Genomic DNA, 8490 nt, shown 5'->3' with positions numbered 1-8490 from the left:
GGCACCTCTGTCCTGCCAGGGACAGTGCCCACGGCCAGGCCACCACCTGAGCGTGCTCCGTGCCCACCCCAGCCCCAGGCACGAGGAAAGGACCTGCTGGATTTAACCTCGGGGACAGGAACGCGCTCAAAAAGCGACGAGGAGAAAACAATCAGCTGGAGATGCCACAAGTGGCCCCTTCAGCCACGCCACAGGTGGCCCTGCTGCCATGCTGGTGGCACCACAGATGGCACCCGGAGCCTGGCAGCAGCCGTGGCTGAGTCCCTGGGCAAGGACAAAGATCGTCCTGGCTCAGGACATCGGATCAGATCCTGACAGACAGACAGGAGCACTGCTCCGTCCTCCCACGGATGATCAGAGATGGAGCAATCCCTGCCCAAGCTCGGGGATGAAATCCTGAAATCCCTGTTTCCCACTGATCCATGAAGGAGGCTGAAATCCATGCTCCTCCAGCTGGGATATCTCCCACCAGCCAGCGCAGACAGCACCGTGCCGAGAAAAAGCATCACCAGCCACCACATTCCCTGCCCAGGGCCACAAATCCCAGCTTGGATCAGGTTGGATCGAGGTGGAATCGCCTCTCCCAAGCCCTTGGATCCCAGCCCCACACGCTGCCCCCCTCAGTAGCACCCAGCAGGGTCCATCTCCTCTCCCACCTTGGGAATGGGGTGTTGGGAACGCTGGGCTGCTGGAGGTTGCCATGGCAAACTCAATGTAAAGCTCTCAGGATTGCTGTTTACGTTGCCAAGTGGGGAGGGAGGGGAAAAAAAAAACCAACAATTAAAAAAAAAATAATAAAATTCAAACCAACTCCCTCAAAATTACCCTTCCTCGGCTCGGGTTTGAGGTTTTTCTCGTTGGGAATCCGAAGCTGAGTCTGCAATGGGATGAGGGAGGCTGCAGGGACAGATCTCCAGACGGACACACGGACTCCAAGAGCCAAAGTAGCCAATTAAAGCAGGAAAAACGGGCCTGGGGCACCTTTCCCTGCCCTGCCGGCTGGGAATCGTCCCTGGAGAGGCCGCAGCGCTCTCCCTGCCCACCCCACGGACCCCGCCGGGCTGCTGGGAGCCTGCACCCACGTGGGAGCGGTGCCGGGAGGGGAGAGGGAGAGGAAAATCCTCTGGAATGGCTGAATCCAGGGAGGAAATCACCGGGAGAGCCACATCGGGTGCTGCCGCCAGCGGGGGAGGGGCTCGGGGAGGGGACCAGACCCCCTTGGAACCCCTCGGAGAGGGAGGAGACACCTTCCCAGTGGGGAATGTGGGACCAGGGGGGCTGCTGTGCTGGGAGCTGGGCACAACTCTGGTGCCCCATTCCAACAGGTGACAGCCTTGGGGACAGGCAGGGCACGGAGAGCCACCGGGGAGGGGGCACAGGGAGGGCAGCGACCCCCACGCCGGCCCCAGCGGGTCCGAGCCGGGTCCGTGCCCCACGCCGGACACGGACACCCGGCCACGTGGAGCACGCGGCGCCCGGCCCGCGCTGACAGCGGCTCTTGGGGGATTTTATGGGGCTTTTATAGGGGATTTTATGGGGTCCCCAACCCCCCCCCAACCCCGCACCGCGGGCAGCGGGGCGGCCCCAGCACCCCGAGGCCCGGCCGGGGGCCCCTCCCCTGCACACTCACCAAATCGCAATGTGCAGATGGCTCCCGCTCCCGCTCCTGCCTGTTCCCAGCAACACCCCTGGCAGGGGAAGCCTTCCCTGCTTAACCCCTCCGGCGCCGGGCGCCCCGCGAGGCCACCCGCAGGCGACACGGCGGGGGTGTCACCTCCTGCGGCGGCCAGGAGACAAGGCAGTGGCTCAGGGTGACAAACCTCATGCTCGGGGCTGGCTCTGAGGGTCAGGGGACATCCCGGCGAGGGTTGTCACCCTGGGGATGAAGAGCTTCTCCCGCGGCAGCCACCAAGGGAGGAGGGGCAGGGTGGCGGAGGTGGGAAGGGCAGCGAAGGTCACGGTGCCAGAGCCTCCATCCCGCGGTGCCACGGAGAGGCAGAGGGGACAAGGCGAGGCTGCGACAGCCCGGACAGAGCCCTCCGGCCACTCACGGACCCTGCGCCAGCATCCGTCCAGCTCAGCAGGATCTGTCCCCTTCACCCCCGGTCACGCTGGCGTGCCCTCGCCCCGCTCCTTGCCCCGGGTGGCGAAAGCAGAAGCGGTGGCCGCCCGGGGCTCCCGGGGACAGGCACCTGTGGCACCCGCGGCACTCCGGGTGCCTCCTCCCACCGCAGCATCCGCTTCCTCCGGCGAGCGCGCCAGGGGAGGGGACAGCGACATTTCCCTGCCCGGCGGGGCTCCCCCCGCACCCGGCAGCGCCGAACGGCCCCGGTGCCACCCCCGCCACACCTGGGGACACTCCAGAGCCAAACCCCGGCACGGGGGGGGGGACCCCAGTGACGGCCAGACCCCCTCGTTCCCTCGCGGTGCAGAGGGGGAAGGAGCTCCCAGCCTGAATCCTGTACGAGTCGGGGGAATAAACGCGTCCCCCCCGCGGGCATCGCAGCTGGAAAAGGATCGGGAAAACGCCCAGGGAGCGCTGGGGCCTCGCGGAGCGCGGCAGCAGCAGCGCTGTGCCAGGGAAACCGAGTCACTGACCGAGTCACCAGCCGAGTGACAAAGCCAGTGACAAAGCCAGTGACAAACCAGTCACGGAGCAGGGGCTGAGCCCAGGGCGCGGGGCCGGTGCTGCGGCCCAGGAATGGCACCTCCAGCGGGAATTCGCTGTTGGGATCGGGATCAGGCGCTCGGGGCTGCTCCTCGCCAGCCCCCGCAGCAGCACCGCGGGCACGGCAGGGCAGGGCAGGGCAGGGAGGGCAGGGAAGGGCAGGGCAGGGCAGGTTCCCCTCGTCCCGCAGCCCCGCGGGTCCCGGCGAGTGACAATTCCCAACTCCCACGAGTGACAATTCCCAACTCCCACGCGGGGCCGCCTCCTCCGCACCTCCCCGTCCGCACCGCGGGGCTGGGGACGAGTGAGGGGACACGCCACAAGCCACCGCATCCCCAGGCTCAGCGTGCCACCCGCTGTCACCAGGGAGCCGCTGGTGTCACCAGCACCCCGCTCCTGGCGGCGCAGGTGCCCACGGGTGGCACAGTCCCATAGTATTCTCTCCCACGCAGCCGTGCCAGGCGCACAATTCCCGGTGCCAGCCACGCGCAGGCCACAAGGCTGGGGGCCTGTCCCCAGACCGGCTGCCACCCCCTTGGCCGCGGACCCTCGTCCCCACGCAGGTGACACCACGGGTGGGGAAGCCACCAGAGCATTGTCCCACCCCTGGCTGTGTCACACCATCCTCCTCCTCCTCCTCCTCTCCTTCCTCCTGCCAGGCTGTGGGAACGAGAGGAGCGATGGCAGCAGGGCCAAGGTCACGGGGAAGGCACAAGGAAAAAGCAGGAAGAGGTGACATTCCCCCCAAATGCCACCGGCCACTCTGCAGGGCACTCACGCGGCCACCACCACCCTGCTCATTCCAGCTGCCCTGGCTCCCATTTTGCTCCTGTTTTGCCTCCTGCTAATTGACGTTGGAAAGCTGCTGGGTTTTGGCGTGCCCAAGGCAGCAATTAACTCCTGCGAAGGGCAGGGAAGAGGCTGGAGGCGGAACGCCGGGCACAGCCTTCGCGTGGATGCGGCGCTCCAGGACGCGGCTCCCCAAATCCTGCAGTCCTGAGCCCCAAAATCTGCATCCCTGAGCCCCTAAACCCACAGCCCTGAGCCTGCTGCCACCAGGGGCTGTGCCAGCCCCAGCTCCTGCTGCCCAGGCCTCCAAAAGCGTCGCATCCACGTGCCAAAGCCACCGGCGCAGCTGCCGGAGCCACAGTGCCGGGGGCTCAGGAATCTGCCCTCGCCCCCGGCTGGGGCTTCCCTGTGCCTCAGGGTGCAGCAGCCCAGGAATTTCGGGGGGGTGGAAGCAAAGGAAAAGCAGGGAGCTCCAGGCGAGCTGTCAGGGGGAATGTTTCCATCTAAGGCCTTGGTATTTCTCTGGCGGCGCCTGCACTAAATCAGCGCAGCTCCTCTCATTATTCTTTTGTGCTTTACGAGGTAGCACGGCCGGTGCAGGAATGCAGGAGGACAGGGAGCAATCCCAGTCTCTCCTGCAGCACCAAACACCTGCAGGCCTCACCCTCTGCAGGGGCACAGCATCCCCCGGGCATCCCCTCTGTCCCCTCCGCCAGGTACCTGTCCCTGCTGAGGTGACACGTGGCTGAGCTTTGGTGCTGCCAGGCTGGCATGGTTGTCCTGGATCCCGGCACGAGGCTTTGTTCACTCCTTCTCCATCCCATTCAGAACCAGGAAATGGGTTCTTCCCAGCCTGGCAGCACCAGGAACCCACCAAACCCAAATCTGAGTGATTTGGCACCAGCTGGCACACAGCGGGTGACCCTTTACTCCTCTCTTCCCTTTCCTCTGGTTAAATCTGCTCCAGGGAGGTGTCCAGGGCAGCAGCTCCCACCCCGCTGCCCCCACGACCTCTTCTCCCACCTCCAGACCCATCCTGGGCTTGGCTTAGTGCTGATTTACAGCCACGGGCGACTCCAAAGCAGAGCTCTGGGATTTGGGCAGCTTGGAACTGCAGAGCGGGACTGGAGGATAAAAACAGGGCAGCAAAGCAGCCCCTGGGGCTGATCCGGCAGCACCACCAGGATGGACACGGAGCTGTGGCCACATCCCAGCCCTGTCCGAGCAACCTGGATCCTCCCAGCTCCCGGCACACCTGGACAGGAGGGAGGTGACACCAGGAATCCCGGCAGGACGGGCAGCTGGGGGTCCCATTCCCAGGGAGATGCTGCATCCCCCGGCTCTTGGATGCGCTACCAGGAGGCCCCTGAGGAGCAGGAGAGCCCGGAGCATGGCTGGGAGCAGTGTCCGTGCTGGCCAGGCCGGAGGAGAGGCCACGGGGCCGGGATCCAAGCCCAGGATGGTGCCAAGGGCAGGATGGGAAGAGCCCGGAGCTCTGCCGGGAGGGACGGGCGCTCTCTGCCCCACAGAGCCCCGGAGCTGTTCCCGGGCACGGCCAGCGGGATCCGCTGGGATTTTGGCCGGAGCTCGGGCAGAGCCTGGCCCAGCCCTTGCTGCCAGCCCAGGGCAGGGATGCTCCGGCCATTCCCAGCTCTCCCGTGGGATGGGGCAGCTCAGGAGCAGTGGGATGAGCACAGCTCATCTGAGCTCGGCCCCATCCCTCTCCCACCCCACCAATCCCCACTCCCGCTTTCCCACATCCCGTTCAGAAAGCGCAGGAATTTTAAGCTGGGCTTAAATGAAGTCAAACCCAGCGGGCCAGGCCCAACGCAGAGCAGAGGGGAGTCTGAGAGGCAAAACAACGCCCTGGGGGACGGGAGAGCCACCAGGCAGGACACGCGGACACGGGCACGGTATTTTTAGCAGGATTACACAGGGACAGGGGATTCCTACCCCAAAGATCCCTGGGGGCTGAAAATAGGTCCCGTCACTTCCTCCAGCAGCAGCCAGGAGAAGCATCGGCTGCTTGGGGAAGGCAGGAGGAGAAGAGGGGCAGCCCATGGGTTTCGGGGTGCCCGGGACACCCCGGGACAGCGGGGAGCACCTGGTGGCTCACCTTGTCACCGGAGCGCCGCCGGGAGCCGCTTCCTCTTCCCTATTCCGTGAAGAATCCCGTGGAATCCCTCCCCAAAAATCCCCCTCTGGATCACAGCGCGGGGAGGGGAAACTGAGGCAGGAGAGGCGGAGCCGGTTGGAGAGCACAGGGAAATTGGGAGAGCGGGGGATCCCCCAAAGCTGGGATGCGCTGTGGGGGAATCCCAGCAATTCCAGAGCGGGAAGGGCGATCCGGCAGCCAGATGCCGAGGGTGGCAGCAGCCCTGGGGACACGGGGAAGGGCCGGGGACAGCGATGCCCCTCCTGCCACCGCCACCACGTGAGCCGGGGAGGGGGACGGGATGGGTGTCCCTGCTCCGAGATCGCCTCCGCTCCGAGAATTCCCGCTCTGGATCACATCCCTGACGGGCACCGGGTAACTCCAGCGATGCCAGCTAGCTCGGATCCCTCTCTCCACGCTCCTCCGGCTGCAAATCCATCTTTTCCCATCCAAAAAGCACGAGCCGAGCGGGGGATTTTTCCAAACTACAGCGGCGAGGCGGCACCAAGGGATGGGGGCGGGGTGGGGAGGGTTAGGAGAAGAAAAAAAATCAAATAAAATTTCAAAAAAAAACAAAACAAACAAACAAAAAGGCTGCGAGCCCCTTTCGCTGCTGCAAAGGGTTAAAAAATAAAGTCGGGAAAAGCGATAGGAAAAACACACGCGGCTCTCAGGGAAGAGCGCGCCGGCTGCTCCCGTTTCCCTTCCCAACATGCCCCGCTCCTGGGAAAGTGTGGGCTGTTTTCCATATATAACTGCGAACTGTTCCATGCAGTAAGGAGTCTAATTAAAGGGAGCCAGGCGAGGAGGGAGAGTGCAGCGAAAGGCGATTTTTATCCCAGAGGTGGAGGGGGGAAAAAAAAAAAAAACCAACAACCAAACCCATCCCCAAATCCAGACCCTCGCCGAGAAAAACACGGGGAAAAAAGCAGCAACAACAACAAAAAAAACCCGACAAAACAAATGAACAAACAAACAAAAAAAAGCCCCGTGGTGGTAGCGTGGAGATCCCCCCCCCAAAAAAAAAAAAAAAAATCCAGGCGGGAGAGGCGAATGGGAGCGTGGAAAATATGGAAAATAAATAGGAGGGAAGAGCCAGATGGGCCAGGAGAGCACGGGGAGGGATAAAGCGGGATGAGGTGGGAGAGGGCACATTCACCCCCCCCCGGGAGCCTCCCAGGGCCCTCCTCCCCTGTCCCCACCCCCCTCCCCGAGGCGGGAGAGGCGAGGATTTCAGTAAACAGCAGGAATCGGCTTGGAAAAGAAACACGAAAGCAAATCTGAGAGCGGGGCTGGGGGGTGGGAAACGCCAGGAAGGCACGGCGAGGGATGCCAGGGTGGGTGGGAGAGGCTGGAAGGGAAGGGGCACCATCCTGGGCACCCATCCCGAGCACCCACCCACGCAGGGGTGACCCAAAGGGTCTCACCCCACGCTGGCAGCCCGGCCCTGCCTCTCCCAGCTGAATCCCACCGGTGTTTTGGGGAAACTCTCTCTTCCCGCGTCCAGGGGGATGGAAAAAACCCTTGGAAAAACCCTGGATTGTGCTTTTCAGAGGCGCTTTGTTCGAGCTGGGCTTCCCACCAGCGCCAGGCACTGCCGTAATCCAGAGCGGGCACCACACTCCCGGTTACCGGGGCCTGTCCCGGGGCTCAGGGCAATTAAAAACCGTTAGCGTGCTTTAATTAAGTGCTGATTAATATTGAAAAGTCGCCGAGTTGGGGACAGGCACCACCACCATCCTCATCCTCATCACGGGCATTGCTCCCAACTGCATGGGGCGATTTTGCTCCCTAAAACTGGGCTTTGTCCTGCAGCCACAGCGCAGTCACCCCCATCTGGAACCACAGAGCGTTGGGCTGTCATTCCCAGCCCTGTCAGTCATTCCCAGCCCTGTCAATCATTCCCAGCCCTGTCAGTCATTCCCAGCCCCACCACCACATCCCTGCCCCACAGCCCGGGGCTCCTGGCACAGTCCTGACCTGCCATCCTGTTTGTGCCCCGTCCAACCCCACAGGTTCCCTCCTCCCGAGGCCCCAGAGCCTCCCAGCTGCACCAGTAACCCCGGCAAACTGGGATATCCCTTCCCTCCAGTGCCAGCACACCTCCCACATCTCTGCAAGGAGGGATGGGGCCTTCCAGCCCCGAGCCAGGCTTTGCCAGAGCCCTTTGTGCCATAAATGCCAGCTCGGGGTGCTCCAGGTCATCCCCCATCCCTAAAAAGCAAAAAAAACCCACCTACAATGACACCGAGATGGAACCCCAGAATGTTCGGGATGGAAGAGACCCTAAAGCTCATCCCATTCCATGGGAAGGGACACTTTCCCCTATCCCAGGGCGCTCCAAGCCCCGTCCACCCTGGCCTTGGATGCCAAGCTCAGGTTGAGTTCCAGAGCCAGGAGGTGACACAGCGGGGACAAGGACACGGCGCTGCCGGGGGGGGCTCACCCCGCAAGCAACACCCCCCAAAAACCCCGCAGCCTCTGCCCAGCCTCCAAAGGAGAGGGACAAAGCAGCCCTGGGGTCACCCGAGGTGACAGCAGCCACCGGCCACTGTGTCCTGGCCGGAGCCGGAGCCGTGGGAGCTCTGGCACGGCCCTGCCCTGCCGGCACGGACCCAGGTGGGTCTCTAAGCACCAGCGCTAATCCCGGGATAATTGCGGCTTTAGCAGCGATAGGGCCCAGATTACCGGGAAAATCCGGGTGTTAGGGGCGCTGCGCTGGCAGGGAGCGGCGCCAGAGGCTGACGGAGAGAGGGATCTGCGGGAATACAGCACGGGATCCATGGGAATGCAGTGTGGGATCTGTGGGAATGCAGGGAGGGATCTGTGGGAATACAGCACGGGATCCATGGGAATGCAGGGAGGGATCTGTGGGAAT

The 8490-nt window shown here is 63.5% G+C and overlaps 1 protein-coding gene across 4 annotated transcripts in view; it reads right to left on the bottom strand.

Moving 5' to 3' along the window:
* The window catches only part of ATP2B4 (ATPase plasma membrane Ca2+ transporting 4), a 42864-nt gene that overhangs the window by 25152 nt on the left and 9222 nt on the right, over positions 1-8490 (bottom strand). The window contains exon 1 of one of the 4 annotated variants that reach the window (XM_042013724.1): positions 1821-2042. The exons of 2 other annotated variants lie outside the window; for them this stretch is intronic. The gene's annotated coding sequence lies outside the window, so the exon portion shown is untranslated. Of the gene's footprint in view, positions 1-1630; positions 1653-1820; positions 2043-8490 lie in introns of those variants that run through there. One more of the 4 variants, XM_042013725.1, reaches the window with a different exon arrangement.

This window comes from Corvus kubaryi, unplaced genomic scaffold (genome assembly GCF_017639235.1).
Source record: "Corvus kubaryi isolate FWS band 111438036 unplaced genomic scaffold, C.kubaryi_AGA036_p1.0 split1-37355, whole genome shotgun sequence".
Classification (NCBI taxonomy): domain Eukaryota; kingdom Metazoa; phylum Chordata; class Aves; order Passeriformes; family Corvidae; genus Corvus; species Corvus kubaryi.
Note: the sequence above shows the minus strand (reverse complement) of the source record. Positions and strands in the feature narration are given on the sequence as shown.